This window comes from Camellia sinensis, chromosome 6, assembly GCF_055761805.1.
Source record: "Camellia sinensis isolate YWXY chromosome 6, ASM5576180v1, whole genome shotgun sequence".
NCBI lineage: Eukaryota > Viridiplantae > Streptophyta > Magnoliopsida > Ericales > Theaceae > Camellia > Camellia sinensis.
The window spans coordinates 179502544-179520851 of NC_138966.1; the positions used below are offsets into that span (position 1 = coordinate 179502544).

Genomic DNA, 18308 nt, shown 5'->3' on the forward strand with positions numbered 1-18308 from the left:
AAATTGAGGAAAAAAATATGAATGCTTGGATTAACTTTTTGATTTTTTATGAAAAAATGTGTATTAAAAAATTGTATAGAGAAGTGTGTAGGAAAATATTAGAGATGTGTGCGATACAGCCGTACAATCTGCACAGTCGAATTGATGGTAAGAAATTATTGGCTACCTTTCGGGCATTGCATTGGACGATTTTGTTCGGCCCGTGGGGGCCATCACGGGTCTCATTTTGATAATCTGAACAGTTCAATGTGTAAAACTCGTCGAGTACTATATGCCTATAAAAAATCACGTTGATCAGATATCGATAGCTATTTGAACAGATTTGTTTTTTTTTTCAATCGTTAATTATAACATCATCAATTTTTTTATACAAAACTAATTTGATTATGTAGTTATCGATATCCGATCAATGTGATTTTTTACAGACATATAGCACTCGACGAGTTATACACATTGAACGGTTCAGATTATCAAAACGGGACCCGTGATGGGCTCTTACGGGCCGAACAACAGTGTGTGAAAATTACACCAAAACTGTGCAATTTTTCTTAACAAACGCTGCACAGCGCTAAACATACATGATTGTTGAGTTGTATGGATGTGTGAAAAATTAATTTTTTAATATTTTTTTTGGTGAACAGTGATAATTTTTTAACTTTTTGACTTTTTGGGGAGATGCCAAACTTGGCCTAAGATTCTCTTCTTTATATGAGTAAAACAACTCATTTTTTGTTTTCTTTTTCCGATGTGAGATTTTCAAATAAAAATAATTATTTAAAATTAAGAAAATCAAGAAAATTATAATGAGAATTTGGAGCTCCTAGAAGGCTTCTCACTAAAAAGTCCATTTTCCTTATATATATAGATTAGTGTATTAATTGATGATGCGATATAATTTAAGAGATTTTCGGTATTTATAATTTGTATAATGGGTGGGTCAATAATAATGTCATAATTAGTGTTGATATACTAGTTAGTATACTAATTGGTGTATCTAGCACCACCAAATTAGGCAAGAATAGATATAATATTTATATAAAAAAATAACTTATAATTTTGCATAAATAGCTTCGTTTGGGAAGTTGCTATTTTAGTAGGCTATTGTAGTTTTTGACTATTTTAGTAGGCTAAAATTTTTGTGTTTGGGAAGATGATTGGATTTTTTGTGGTTGGATGTGATGTTTGTGAGAGAAAAAGTGAAATGATTATGGGTTTGATGTGATATTTTGTCTTATTAGCTAGTTTAGCCTATTTTGTCTTTTTGTGAATTTTAGCCTAAACTAAGCTATTTTTTTTCTTGCCAAACATTTGGGTTTGGTAACTTGTTCAAAATATTTGTAGAACAAAATATATATCTGTTTGATATTAATTTTAATATATTTTTATTGAGATTAATATATTTTTTCAATATTTTTATATATTTAAGAATATATATATATATATATATATATTTTTCAACATTAAATAATAAAGTTATTAACATTTATCATAATATTAATAATAATTAAAAAAATTATTTTTAAGTGTCAAGTGTTTTGAGTTGAACTTTAATTGGTCGAGAAACTTGCAAAACTTAGCTTGATTTATAGGCTTTATGTTTTTACATGAATGCATTACAACAAGCCCATATTTCTCGAGGCTTATAAAACTTAGCTTGACTTATTTATGGGCATTATGTTATTAAATAAATGAATTACAATAAGCCCATAATTAGCCCATAATTTTATATAAAAATTTAGATAAGTTACAAATATGTATTCTCTAAGATTTGTTTAAAATTTGGTCACTTATGGTTACTAAATTACACCTCATCTCTTAATTTTAATTGTAAAACAAATTACCTCATTTATTAATTGGTCATTATTTCATTAACAATTTTAATGATGTCAACAATATATTTTAATTAATAGTTTTTGATAATATCATTTTGTATAGAAGGGAAGTTAAGGAATTTCATTTTTTATGTTAACTAAGTTAAATGACAAATTCTCATAAAAAAAAAATATTCGTAATTTTCAAAACCATATGAGTAGTTTGTATTTTAAATGATTTTATTGAAACAAGACTTCAACTCTTGAGTGTTTTAAATACGAATTCATGAAATCTTGAATTTGAAAATAAGGTTTAAAACTAAATCTAAATTTAGGAATTTTGTTTAAAACAACTTGTGTTAGATAAAAAAAAATTAAAAATAAAAGTATGTTGGAATGCCCCGTGCCCCCTTCAATGATTGTAATTCAATGTCATGGATAATAATATTAGTCATGCTAAAGATTCCTAGAATTTTGTCAGAATATTAACCATAATCATCAATAAGTGATTCAAAATTCTACACTAGTTTAATTTTAGCTACATTAGTTTTCACTTTCTGATTCAAAATTTGAACTTTTTTCTGTCCGGAGTCTCTAAATTCACTCTAATAACATACTGTGATGTTCTTTTATTAAAATCCAGTCTTCACTTGATTCTAATTATCATCATAGGTTAGGGCAATGCGTGCATGAAATCAAACAAACGAAGAATGTCAATCTAATGCATGTGACAAACTCAAATTTGTTCCCTGATCTAACAATACAAATCATGGGTTGTTATACATCCCTTGCCCAAAGTTGATCTTTTATTTTGGAGTGGTATTACATACACTAATTAATGTACTAACATTAATTATGACGTTATTATTATATAAATTACAAATACTAAAAATATTTTAAATTATGTCACATCATCTATTGATATAATAATAAATGCACTAATTGATACATATAGCATTAATTTTTATTTTCACTTCATTGTAATACACCACTTCCAAAATTAGGTCACAATCAAACTTTGTAACCAAATTTCCCGAAAGCAATTTCATAAATCATAGAAAACAATTTTCATACTTCAAAGCTTTGAAGAAGCTGTTACAACTTTATCAGCCAATCCTAGGATGCCACATAGCTCTGGATATAGTGATTTTCCTTATTTCCCCATACACCTCTCCATCCCATTTCTTCTTGGTCAACTCCTCCCCCAGCCGCACCGCAGCCTCCACCACCCCCTCCGCGCTATCGTGCGCCGAGTCAACGATCCCCATCGCCACCGCCTCCGCCGCTCTCACCTTCGACGCCTTCAACAACACATCCCTACGCGCCGCCGAAGATCCCACCTTCGACCTCACCATCGCCGTGAAGTAGTCCGGAAAAGTTATCCCTATGTCCAGCTCGCTCATGTACAGCACGCCTCTATCACTCCTCATGAGCACGTAGTCGTGGCTCATCGCGAGCAACATCCCCGCGGCGGCGGCGTGGCCCGTCACGGCGGCGATCGTCGGCATCGGGAGGGAGATCAAGTCCGCCACCACCGGCTTGAATAGAACGACCATGTGGTGAAGCCGACCACGGGCTGCGGAAGGGGAGCCGCCGGATTGGGCCCAGGCGAGGTTGAAACCGTTGGAGAAGAACTTGCCGCTAGCGGTGGTGATGAGAGCCGAGCCGCTAGTCGATTGCTCCCGTGCTTCGCGCAGAGCCGATCGGAGCGAGCCGATGAGGGTAGGGTTCAGGCGATGCTCATCGTCGCCTGTGAGAGTCAAGAAGAAGATGTTGCCGCGCTTCTCTAACGTGCACATGGTGGTACAATGTTCCGTCGCTTTTTAGTTGGTGCGCAGTGTTGTCAGAACATAAAGGATTGGGATTTGGATACCCTGCGGCGAGCTCACATGAGACATCAGTTGATAACACCAATGACGTTCGGATGGGATATGCATGGCCCATACGGGCGGATTTGTTGAGAAAATTGTTGGGGGTTGTCGCTTTATCATGAATTTATTTATCCAACAACAATTTTAGGTACTATGAAAATTTGGTAAAAATATAAAAATAAACCTTTAGGTTTGATGTCAGTAACAAATTAAATATATATATTTTAAAAATTAATTTAATTTAAATTCTTAATTTTTAAAATAACATTAATTTTAACTATTCGTTAATTATAATTAACAAAATTTAAATAATTGAATAATGACAGTGTTTATAGACAGTGATAATGAATATGAATTTTGTGATCAAAAGACATTAAAAAATATTGCTCAATATGAAGAACCAATTTAAGTAATGTAAAATTATAATTATTATAGCCAATTTATTTAGATTTCTCTTTCTTGAAGATAAAGATTGAAATCACTTTATAATTTGGAGATTCAAAATTAAAAAATTAAGTTTGTTTCGTATTATTGAACATAGAAAAATAAAATTTGATTGAAAGCGAATGAAGTTAAACGAAGATGTTGATCAATTACAAGGAGGAGAAAAGATTACAAATGTCTATTTAGAAAAGTAAAAAAAAAAAAAAAAAAAAATTAATTTTTATATTTTTTAATTATTTTTTAAAAAAATATAAAAAAATAATATGACATAAATCAATTAATAAATTATTATTTTTTTAATTGTCATAATGGGCCAAAGTATCACAGCAGACTATAACTTCCTCAACAGGCTCTTGAAGTTGTCGCATATGAGCCCAACGTGATGAGATCAAATGGATTGGGCTTACTCTGACAAACATCACTGTGTTCCTGTACTTTAACTGACAAAAAGTTAAGTGACAATTAAAAATTGTATAAATTTTAAATATTTTATTAAATAAATAATAAAATATTTTATAAAAACATGTGATTTATACAAATATAAATTTTATATTTATATAAAATATTTAATTATTTCTTTAATAAAAAATTTAATAACGTGACAATATTCATACTATTCCTTCCCTTTCCTTAACCAACCATCCGTTTTAAAAGATAAAATATCAAGTTTGTCCTTTGTGCAAAAATAGATTATTTTTTCATTCAAAGTTATTCTTTACATAGTCAATTGAAATTAGACACATTATATTATCACCAAACACACCCACACACGTAATAATTTTTAGGTTCAATTACTATAAAGGATGTAACGGTATTAAGTAAAATTTTTTACCCAATTAATAATGTAGACTTTATTATTTTGAGTATTGATATAAATTATTTTTCTAATCAAATAACATCAAATTGTACCAATTAAAATGGTTCTATTTAGCATGATTTAATCTGTTTGAATCTTTGAAATTTATGCCATTTTTTAATAGTCACTTATTCATATAAAAATATTAAATTAGTCATTTGTCAACTATTCCAATCCTATCAAATCCATAAATTTAACAAATACATTACAGCTTATAAATTAACAAAAACAAAAATAAAAATAACGATAAATATTAAGATTTTAAAAATATCGCGTTAGAGTTAAAGATTATATAATAAGGGTATCCTAACATAAGTTATAGGGATGATAATGTTTTCTAATTGAGATTAATAATTATTATACTTATTATTATCATTATATTATTAAATTATATATTATAAATACAATATAGGTTGAAAAGGTCGGTTTTGAATTAATTCGGTGTATAAAGTGTTTAAACCAATATCGAACAGAAAATCAAAAAAAAATAAATTAAAAAACTAAACAGACCAATACTTGTTAAAAAACATGCCAAATATAATTGGTTCGGTTCGATTCAATCGGTTTAGTCAATTTTTTAAATTTTCTTAACTTTCTAATTAAAATGAACTCCCTCATAATTTTAACCAAACAGCCCATCACTATTACTGTTGCCTTCCTCCTCCTTGACCTCCTCTTTTGGCCGCCACCATCAGTGCATACCACCAGATTGCTACCCTCTTTCCTCTTTTCCCCTTTTCCAACCCAACACCATCCAGTTGGCAGCCATGAAAATCACAAGCTCAACACCAAATCCCATCAACCCCCAAGAACTCATTAAACCGATGATCCAAGAACTTGGAGTCGACAATCCAAGGACAACACGAGCGAATTTTCCAGCGCACTTCTTGTTGTTGAGATCTGTAAAAAGTTACGTGAACATAACACCAGATTCACCACCATCAAATCAACTATGCATTGAGTTTACTCTCACGTCATGAGGTCACATACTTTAGGAGGAGGAGGTCTCTTTTCAGAAATTTTTTAATAGCTATTTAAACGCTTTGAGAATAACTCGAACTCGATATTTTAAATTTTATGTTAATTTTTTTTAAAAAAATTACGTTATGTTTAATTGAAAGGTTTGAAATTTTTTTTAAAATATATATATATATATATATAATTAAATAAAATTTAAATATATTTTATTTATATTTCAATTATCTTTCCTATTTCTCTTTTCAAAACTATCCCCAAACTTTCTAACCAAAAACATTAAGAGATACGTAACACTAATCTCTGCACTACCTAAGCCAACCAACGAAGTGCTTATCCGACAAACACAAATTCTTTGATTCTTGTGCAAAACAAGGCTTCAGTGCATAGAAAAATCTCACCACAACTACAACTTTGACATGGGAGGACAGTGAAGGAGTGGCTGTAATTGTAAGTAATTTCAATCAAAGAAGTGATCCGTGTTATTAGCTCTTCTAATTTCCTTAAATTTAAAAAAAAAAAATAAATAAAATGTTTCAGGAACATGATATCCGAATATTCTAGAGAAAATGACACTAAAATCTTTGACTACGTATGCTTGTTTCTATTTTTTAAAAAACACTTTTCAGAAAATTTTTACTTTTTTATTTTTTATATTTTTCTATTTTTACTGAATTTTTTTAATATTTTAAGCAATTTTTTTACTTTTAAGACACACCTAACATAAATACACCTAAAAAATAAAAAAATTGTAAAAAAAATCTTTTAAAAATTCACTAAATACCAAAAATATAAAAAGAATACAACAATTCAGTACATTTTTTGTATTTTTATGTATTTATTAATTTTTTAAAATATTTTTTCACAAATTTTTTATTTTTTAGATACATCTAAATAAGGTGAATCTAAAAAAGTAAAAAAAATATTTAAAATTTAAAAAATATTCACTAAAAACAAAAAAATACGAAAATTAAAAAAGTTAATTTTTAAAAAATTTTAATCCAAAAAATTCAAACCAAACACACTGTATTTTATTTTGAAAAATCTTATATATCGTAAAAAGTCAGAAGCAGACAACAGAGATCTACAAATGCCATCCTAATTTGCGTCCACCTCATTTCTCCTCTTGTTGGTTCATGGACTCTAATCGACCACGTTACTGAATCTGATCCGTCCATCACACTAGAATGGTTGGTCACTGGATACCACGTGGGCAGAGTCAGAATTATATATAACGGCGGAGTAAACGTCTGTTTGAAGCATCCGTGTGCTTTCGGTCAAAACCCAGGGGTACGAAAGAAAAGGTCGGTTACGGAAGCGTCAAAATGCACCGAACTTTGGGCTACGATTGGTTTTGACGGAGCGGTGTAGTTGGCTGGGATTATGGCTCGGCTCTAGATTTTTTTTTGTTTTTTTGTTGGATTAATTCCCTATCTTAAAAAAAAAAAATTCATAACGATTAGTTTTTAACTTTTTGAGCTGAAGAAGTTAATAAACTATAATATGAAAAAAATTACCAAACAACAAATTACAATTATTTAATTCTATGAATTTAAAATCTAAGTAAAAAAGTTACAAATCAATTTTGTTAGATAGGTGTTCATTTAGCTTCAAATTTAAAATATATTAAGTAATTATACTTTGAAAAAGATAGATCGTTTGGTAAAATTGATTGGTAGACTACATATATATATATATATATATATATTTTTACCATAATCACCCTTGCAATAGCCTTGTAATGGTTAATTAGGTGAGTAGTTTAAGCCCAAAACATATTAGTGGTAATGTAAGTAGATGCTTTATGCCCAAAATACTATCATCAAATTATTGCAGAAAAAATATTGCTCAGAATCATATCCCTTTTATTTGCTTTTAACCTCAAGATAAACTCTAAAGAATTTTTTTTTTAAAAGTTGGGATTTAAATATTTTTTTGGATAAATTACACTAATCTCCTTTAAAGTTTGAAGAAAAATATAGTAAGCTCTATAAATTTGACATAATTATATTAGATTTTTTAAAAGTTTAATTCACATAATATTTAATTTATTTCATCAATAATTCATTAGTCAATATAATTTTTTTTTTTTAAATCTTGGAGGAGGTCAACATAATTTACTTTACATTTTTTAAGTTAATATTTTTACTACACAGGTCCAAACTTTTGATAATACCAGGGGACTTTTTAAAAAAATTTGAAAATGAAAAAAATTTGTATATTTTCATTTGGCCGGGCTTCCCTCCAGTATTGAAGGGTGCTGTTGCGCCTGTGGGAGCCCATCATGAGTCTTGTTTCGATAATCCAAACAATTTAATATGTAGAATTCGTCGAGTATTATATGCTTGTAAAAAATCACATTGATCGGATATCAATAGTTATGTGATCAAATCAGTTTTGTAAAAAAAAATAGAGGGTTGACAGAAAATTAATCCGATGAGATAGCTATCGATATTCGATCTATAGCGATCCCGGTTGTCCCTTTACTGTTTTGTTGTATTCCAGACTCGGTTCCGTGATGTTGGTAGTGGTACACCTTGTTGTCATCCTTTAATTCCACTTGATTGAGTTTTAGGATGTATTGGGCAGAGTTGTTACAGGTTGGTTTGGTTTTGGTTTCAATTCTTTGTTGTCCAGGTTTTAGGAGGTCCGCTCGAGCGGGTCTTCTTGCGCTCGAGCGGAGATTGCACACTCCCAGTTTTTCGTGTCCCTGCAAAACTTCTGTAGGTGTGTTTTTCACGCTCGAGCGGGTTTCTTTGCGCTAGAGCGGTGGCGCTCGAGCGGGTACTTTGGCGCTCGAGCGGGTAGTACCTTTGGGTATAAGTTCTGGGAGGGGGAAATCTACGCTCGAGCGGACTGGTCTTCGTGCTCGAGCAGATTTACTTTATTCTTGTGTCTTAGCGCTCGAGCGGGCCTTTTTGCGCTCGAGCGGACCTAGTTTTTGTTCTTGACGCTCGAGCGTTGTGTTTTTCGCTCAAGCGGGAATGTCGTATATCAGTTGACTGTGGGGCAGTTTTAAATCACTTTTTCTCACCCTTTCTCTCTCTTACTTTTTCGAAAAGGCCATTTGAGAGCCTCTCTCTCTAAAACCTTGCCTTCTCTCTAGATATTGATCTAGTTAGGGTGTTTTCCTCACCATTGGTCTTTACAAAAAGGTTGTTGATCGTCGAGGGCTATCTTTTAATCCGAGGAACTCGTGGTTTGGAGCAACTTCGTTTTCACCATCTTCTTCTTTGGGTCTCATCTTTGAGGTAGGGGTTCCTACTCACTCTTATGGTCATTGACCTAGATTTTTAGTTGTTTTGATAAAGTGTTGAATTTAGGAAATTTTGGAACTTAGGGTTTCAAAATGTGTTAAAGAGGGTTTTGTGATTTTGGGCTCATAATATGTATTTTGGGTTTCAAATGGTGTTATTAATGTTGGTTGTTGATATTTAGACCATTGGGTCAATATTGAGAAATGGGGTAGAAAACCCTAATTTGTTTGAATAAATTAATTGGTATAATTAATTTGGGAAAATTTGTGGACTCACGGAATTGAGTTGGAAATAATGAAATTGGCTCATTATGTTGTGAAATGATGGAGTTGGATTTATAAATCGCTCACTTTTGAAAACATTGATATTTTTATCTGTTGAAGCTTTTATTATCTGTTTAGAAATAATTGCTTGGGCTACCGGTAGAGGGTAGTTTTGATTGTTGTAGACAATGCATGATGATTAGGCAAACTAAAACTAATCACTTGGTTATGTCATAGAGTATGACGGTTGATAGAATACATTAACGTTATGTATTGATTGATTGTGCATATGACCTTTGTGTATATACATTGTGTGTGTAGGAGGAGATAGGGGATGTACTCCACGGTTTAGGGGAAGATAGGGGATGGACCTCTAAACCGGATGTTGTTTGGGAGGAGACAGGGGATGGACTCCACTGATACAGCTCATATGCTTGTCAGATAATGTGTTGATACAGCTCATATGCTTGTCATTGGAAGTGTTGATACAGCTCATATGCTTGTCATTGGAAGTGTTGATATAGCTAATATGCATATCTGTTGAAATATAGATACAGCTTGTATGCTTATCTGTTGAAATGTTGATACAACTAATATGTTCATCTATTGAAAAATGGGAAATGTTTAATATGAGTCATTGTCTCATATAAAGGATTGGCCAGGTTCTGAGCCGTTGATGTGAATTGTGAAATTGATAAGAAATGAAAACTGAAATGAAATGAGACTGAGTTATGAATTGGTTTATGGAAACTGAACATTTATCAATTGCTAATGTCTTAGTTATTGCTCATACTGTGTTTAGCATATCTCTACTGGGCGTTGGCTCACCCTTTATGGGACATTATTTTCAGGTACAGGTAGTATGCCACCTCCAAGGACATAGCTTGGATGTTGATGAGAGTTGAAGACTCTTCTTTTGTTTATTTTGATGTATTACATGTAAATTCAAGCCAAGGGCTTAATATGTATTGAGTTAGTACTCTTCTTTTTGTATCCAAGTGTTAACTTGGAAAGCTGTAAGCCCTCAGGGCATTTGCTTTTGTTGTTAACATGTAATACAGTTGTAGAATTACTCTGATAAATAGAAATGGTTAGCTTATTTTATATCAATGCATGTCTAATGAGATGGGTTTTATCTATTATTTTGAGGGCGTTACATTTGTGATTTTTTGTAGCCATATATAGTACTCAACGAGTTCTATATATTGAACGGTTCGGATTATCCCAACGGGATCCGTGGTGAGTTCTCACAGGTCCAATAATACTCTCCAGTCTCATAGAATTGAATGGAAGCCACTTCCATTTTTATTTGTTTATAAAATAAAATTTCACTTTCCTCCCTTCCTACTCCACATGCTACCAGTGGCAGAGCTACATGGAGCCTCGGCGGTCACGCGCCCCCTTAGATTTTTTTTATTTTTTTTACATATGTATTAAAATTTTAAACAAAAATAATATTTAGAATAAAATGTCAATGACATTTTTAAATTTATAAAAACAATAGTGATTGTTTTATTGAAAATGAAGTGACTACAACAAATTATATTTTTATGTATGAAAATTTTATGAAAAAATCTCAATATGAAAATAATATCCATCATTATTGATATACAATATAATTTATCTCACTATATATATGTAAAAATTACTAAGAGTGTTAGTTATATTTACATATGGAGTTTACCCTTCATATGTTACTTTATTATTAGTTGGTAATATCATATGCCAATAACGACGTGATATCACTATTATATGAAATTTTTATTAAAATTTTGTAAAAATTTGATTTATCTTACCATTATATAATTTATTTTAAGACTTAAATATATGACTGTTTTTACATTGTTCATGATACACTAGTTATACGTAATATTTTTTTTTTTTGATTTTACTCGAAATTAATTATAAAAATTTATATGAAATACCGTTGTAATAATTTATTTAAGTTTTTATACTTAATATTAATTCAAAATTTGTTATTATCTTTTTATTTTTGGTTATGAAAAAAATAAAAATTAAAGTTATAATCAAGAATTATCTCTTTTAGTTTTCTAACTCCGCCACTATATGCCACCACCATTTATTGCCTTTGACCACTGGCCCCTACCACCCCTTGTTAACTACTAGCAACCTCTTGGTGAGGTCCGACCACCTTCTAGCCACTTTGGTGATTGGATTCACTATTGGTAACTTTTGGCCATATTTTAACGAGCATTCAATCATCATGTGACCTTTGTTAACATTTCGTTAACTAACTCTATTGGCCTTCGCCCGTTAAAAATGCTGAAAATTTCATATGATATGGATCTTCACCTATGTAAATATTTAATAATATTTGAATAAATTATAAATACAAGTCTTGAGATTTGTTTAAAATACAATTTGTATTCTGTGATTTAAAAATTATATCTCACCTTTAAAGTTTGTAATTTTATATCAAATGACCCATTTCGTTAATAAATTATTAAGTCAATTAATAATTTTTAATGATGTCATAAATTTGTTTTAATTAATAATTTAAATAATTTTATTATTATATAGAAGAGCATTTGCGAATTTTATTTTTTTTAAGTAATTCTGTTAAATAAAAAATTTTAATAAAAAAATATTTATAATTTTTTAAATTATATTGAACAATTTATATTTTAAAAAAATCTCAAAAAATATGTTTATAATTACCGTAATTTTATTTAACATCTCGAACAAAATAGAAAAACTGATAGCCTTATCAAACGGGATTACTAATAATATTTATTGGCAATTTTTACCGAGTTTGTTTCATCAGTCAACAATCAGCTTCCTAAAAAGGCCGAGCCGTGTAACCCCTCATCTGTTGACCGCTTCCCTAATACCTTCCTAAACGTGTTCCCCACACGCCCACTATATATACATCATCATAGCCCTCTGTTTCATCTGCAGCACACAATTTCCTCTAAATATCTCTCTCTCTACAATTCATCTGAACTCTCTCCTCCAGACTCCGACGATCTATCTATCCATTTGAATATATGGCGGAAACACAGATGAGGAGTTCAGGCAACCGGAAGCAGTCGAGCAGGCTTCAACGGCGGGCACCGGCGTCGATACAGATCAGACCGGCAGATTGGAAGGCTGCGATTCCCCTCTTGTCACCGTTGATCACGTCGCCGACTTCGCATGATCTGACGGTGGAGATGAAATCTTGTAATAATCAACAGGAGCCTGCGAAGCCGATAGTGTTCAAGAAGTGGCAGCACCCGGCGGCGCCCTTCTCCTACGAGCCGGCTCCGTTTGTACCTTTCGGTCGTACTGGGGCCGGAGATAGATAAAAAGCAGTGTACTTATATATATATATATATATATACATCTAACGGTGTATGTTTTTTTGATCAAGATTTTTTTTGGTTTTGGAAATGGGTTTGTGTAAATGCAATGCAATGGAAGTAGTATATTTTATTTTGGATATACATTTCCTTTTTTTGTTATTATTTTATTTTATTTATTTATTTATTTTGTCTTGCTGGTTGGACAAATTGTTCGTAGAATAGTCAATTCAACAAATGTTCGGTAATGTACTTTCTCACAGCGCGCAATGCGCTCCTTGTTAAGAGCACTGACAATAGGTAAACTATAAACCAAAAAAAGAAATAGAAAAAAAATATTAAATATAAAGAGGGTGTCTTTGGTTTGGTTCTAGGAGATAAAATTTTTTTAAAAAAAATTTGAAAAGAGAGTTTAAATTTTTTTTTTTGATTTGTTTGATTGTATATTTTAAAAATAGTTTTGGAGTATGGGAGTTTGGAATGATTTGATATTTTGTTATAATTGACTAGATATGTGTGAGAGAAAAAGTGATTGAGAATGAGAGAGGATAGAGAAAAAATAATTGATTGATGCGTAGGTGAGAAAAAGTGATTTTGTAATTTTTTTTCTAAAACTACTAAATCAAATAAAATTTTGAAATTCTTTTTCTAAAATTACCCTTTCAAAAGTAAACCAAACGAGGCGGATATCTGGCGACATTAATGTGTTCATCAGGATTGCACAAAATCTCAAATTAATCAGTAAATGCCATTCATAATATTATTAAAAATCTATTAGATGCTATTTTGGTGTATCATGACAAATCAACAATTGCAAAATGATTATATGTTATTCATTTTCTTAATTATTATTTAACAAAAGTCTATCAATATAATTTTAGTAATCAAATTTTTAGGCTACATCACTAATCGCGAGTATTAAATGAATAATGTTATATAATTTTTTGAAATTATCAAATAATTACTCTATGTTGTTTGATAAAATATTAGGATAAACATCATTTCATCTATTCAACATTGAGAAAGATACCACATAGGAATGGATAAGATTCTCTTAGAATTAGGATTTAACTGCTTGTGGTGTGTAATTTTTTAAAAATTATATGATATAACATATAATTTTGCAGTACTTGAGCATTACTCTAAGTAGTTTACCTCTAAATATTTAGAAGTGAGTTTGGGATTTCAACTTATAAAAATATTCATTTATTGACACATTTTATTGTATAAAAAATAAATAAATAAACCATTGTAAAAAAGCATTGACACAATCCTTATTTGATAGGAATACCAACAGGTACCTAATAATTAGAAGATATTACAAATAGGTGGGATAGTCTTAAAAAAAATATATTATGGTTGTGCTTGGTTCAACAATTTGAGAAGGAATTTAAAAAGGAAAATAAAAAAAGACAGTGAAATTTTAATAAAATATACTTACATTATACTTAATTTCATAAATTTTTTTCATTTCTTTTATCAAATTATTTTCTAAATTTCTAAATTTTTTTCATTTCTTTTGTCAAATTATTTTCTAAATTTATAAATTAAACACTGTCTATAAGTACAAACATTTACATCAAATCAAACATAAGAAAAACTTGCATAATTAAAGTGCCATTTTGGAAACAAAATAAAAGATCACGTTTTTAGATAAAATGTTCAAAAACGCAAGTGTCAAAAACGTAACAAATGTGGTTTGGAAAGTGCCAAAAACGCAAGTGTAAAATTACAAATTAGGGCCTATGAAAAAAAAATAAAAAAAATAAAATTCTTATTTTGGATAAGGATATTTTGGTCATTTTAATTTGATTTGACACCATAAATAAATCTTAAACTAAAAAATAAAAAGTCAACTTTTTACCAACTTCCTAAACCACTTTCAAAAAAGTTAAAAAACTTAATAAAAAATTAAAAATTAATTTTTTACCAACTTTCCAAAACACCCCTAAATTATTTTCACATTGTCCAACTAAAATGCGATGACCCATCTATACTATATATTAAGCAAAATGGGGTTTTTAACCCCTAACCCTTGTGAGAGCTCCAATATCCCAATCTAAATTTCTTGATTTTTTGATTTAAAAAAAAAAACCTTAGCATTTATTAACTTCTCTCAACCCCCAAGCATTACCCTCATAATAACATTTTAATGCATTAAGAACAAGTATAAAAAAAATTCCTTGAAAAGTCCAACAGATATGAATTTCTTGAAAAGTTTCAACACATATGATTATTATCCCTAATAATAACACTTTAATGCATTAAGAACAAACATAAAAAAAATTCTTAAATATCTATACTATATATTAAGCAAAAATGGGTTTTTAACCTCCAAGGCCTATGTGACATTCAATATCCCAATATGAATTTTCTAAATTTTTTATTTTAAAAAAAAAACCTCAGCATTTATTGATTTGGTCAAAATTCTCTGATCAACATTTATTAATTTTTTTTCAATCCACATGTCTTTTCATATACCTGCATTTATTGATTTGGTCAAAATCCCCTGATTAGCATTTAAAATCCCCTCATACAAATAATTATAGATACAATCTGTGTATAGTTACTGCAGTACCCTTTTCAACTTCTCTCATATACTATGGTTAGTGATAAGATTGTTAAATTATTTTTATAAAAAATCTTAAAAAACATAATTTATATATTAAAAAAAATTTAAAATAAATATAAATATTTATAATTATTCCATGCATAGCAGGGTGATAGGCTAATTAAATATTACTGCAATAGCGTAGGATTTCACCAAAATAGTAATGCGGGTAGTGGGTACTCTGTGTAACACCATATATCCCCTTCTTGATTAGTTTTTTGACCAACTAATAAAAATGATCAATCAAAGAGCAGAATCATGGAATACTGTCACAAGTAATGACAAACCATTTTCACAATCAAAGATCACTTTATTGCCTTATTGATCTTGAGAACATTCCATTTGAATGGTCAGGTTTGATTGGACTTGAATGGTCATAAAAGGATACAACCATGATTAGTATTACATTCATTGGTTGTATGTAACCTAAATTAATTGATACTAAGATCTCGTTTGATAAGTGATTTTTTTAATTAAAAAATTATTAAAAAAATTAAAAAATTAATAATTCATACTAAAAAATTAAAGATTCTATTTTTTCTTCACTTTTTGTACATCTTTTCGTAAAAAACCAAAAAGTCATCCAAAAAATACTAGTTTTTTTAAACTCATATTTTAGCCAAACAACCAAAAAGTTACTAAATTAGCATGTTCCCAAACGAGGCCTAAGATATCTTAGAGCATTTTTATCAAATTAATTATTTTTATTGTTTAGTTAAAATAGTGAGTAAATCACTAAATTTCACTCTCATCAAATTAGTTATCAAGTTTGTCATTTTAGTTTTAGTGATTTGGACTCAACAAATGTAAGTAGTGATTTTACTTAGTCAAACATTAAATGAATAAAAATAATATTTGAATGATATAGAAAAAGAATAGAGAGTTTATTGGATAATGTCAAAATAGAAAATGTAACTTTTAATTTAAAATATAACAAAATTTTAAGAGAAAATTAGTCTAGGGTCCCTCTCCCACTTTTCGTAATGGAAGAGATCCATAAAATTATTTTTTGATATCTAAGGTCCCTAAACATATCACAGAGAAATTTGACATTAACAAATCAAAACTCATCTCTCTCTCTCTCTCTAAACTTTTCGATTCTCATACTTCTCTTGTTCTTCACCCTGCGAAGAGTTTCGATTTCTGCGAAGAGTATGTTGAGAACAGTTTGAAGAATCAGATCGATCATGGAGTCGAGGTCGAGTATCGGAGGAGAGAAAGTCAGTGTGAGAATTTGAAGAGAGAAAGTGGTGGTGAAGAACGATACAGTGGAGTAAAGCGGAGGAGTGCGACGGCGGTGGGCTTGGCAGTGATCAAGAAGTGGCTAATGTTTTCAAAGAGATCACCATTTTTGGAACTTATGTCATATTATATAATGGTATCAAGCAGAGGGGTGGTGGTTGGCGAGTCCGATTCCGGCGGCCGCCTCTGCCGCCGTGGTCCCATTTGTGGTTGCCTTTCAAATTGGTCCTTCATTTGCAGTTGTACAGCTTCTTTAGATAAGGGCTTTGGCTCTGGAACTTGGTCTTCTTCACTACCTTCTACAACTTTTCTTGCCTTTTCTTTTACAATTCTTGTCATCTCTTGTTGCCCAACGGAGGGAAAAACGACATTAAGCATGATACATAATAATCTCTCATCTTCTTCTTCAATAGGATCTTTGCCGAAGCAGCAAACATAAATAGCTTCAAGGGCTTTCTCAGCTCGAACCTCCATTGAAACAGTAGGGGCAGGTACGTTCAGCTTTGCTCGCTTCTAAAGTTGGCCAATTAAATACATAATTGACCACACAATACAGACAAGACTATGTTAGAGTTTGGGCTTTTCAACAGTTTTTTATGCTTTACATGTTGCGAATTTTAGTTTATGCATTTCTAACAATTTGGGAGCAAAAGCCAAGTACTTCAAATTTATTTCTACATTGTAGCATAGTAGTCAGTACTTCCTAATGAGGGAAATGGTTATAAATAACACTGCTCACATTTTTGAATCATTAAGATAATAACACAAATTCTTTTGGGGTATTTCTTGGGGTTTTGTAGATTTTGTATCTACAATAGCTAGAGCAGATTAGAACTAATCAACTCCTGCAAATCCAACAACATATATATATATACACATGAGAGACCGTGAGAAGAAGCTTGCTGGAGGATTTGTCTAGGCAGCTTGGATTGGAGAAAGATTCAGCAAAAATAGTATGTAATGAAGATTTGGGTCTACCTGAGAAATTCTTTGTTTTTTAAACTGAATTTTCTCTAGGTTGAAACTAGAGAAATTTTCTGGTTTTTAAACTGAATTTTCGCTTCTGCAACTTGTCTCCTTGTCTTGGCTTTTCTCCAAACTTACTACACTATCGTCTCCTCAACCAAACCATAAATAAAGTAAGATCATTTGTTTTCCTAAGTGCTATTTGCTTTCATGTCTCCAAGTTAGTTGGGTCTTTTCTATTTGTTCTCTAGGTATCAACATTTGTTTAACCCTTCTCTCTTTTTCTCAGGTTGAAGCCCTTGGTCATTTTTCACCTTAAGAACACGTTTTTGGTGAAAACTGTAAGGGACAGAGAGAGGGCAATGAACCCTGGGAGTGTGGATTTTCCAGAGACTCTTCCAAGCCTTCAACTTTACTTCCTTCTAGGAATTGTATATGATGTGGTTACTCCCATCCTTCAAACAGCTCCCATTGTGCTTAGATTATCCAGAGAAATTACGAATTTCTCTGGAGAGAAATTCGGAAGTCCAGAGAAATTTGGTGGACGAATCTGCAAACATCAATATCAGTTATAGAGAAATTCAAAATTTCTCTGGAGATAAATTCGGAAGTCAGAGAAATTTGGTTAAAACACATTATGAAAACACATTTGATAATGGGGAGAGTTGTTGCTGATCTCTGTGCCTTACCTTGAACCACAATGGGTGTAA

General features: G+C 30.9%; 1 pseudogene across 1 annotated transcript; it reads right to left on the minus strand.

Moving 5' to 3' along the window:
- Positions 1-2753: 2753 nt before the first annotated feature.
- Positions 2754-4100, minus strand: LOC145793084 (enoyl-CoA delta isomerase 2, peroxisomal pseudogene; annotated as a pseudogene). The gene has a single exon (XR_014333586.1). The product of XR_014333586.1 is annotated as an enoyl-CoA delta isomerase 2, peroxisomal pseudogene (transcript).
- Positions 4101-18308: the final 14208 nt, after the last annotated feature.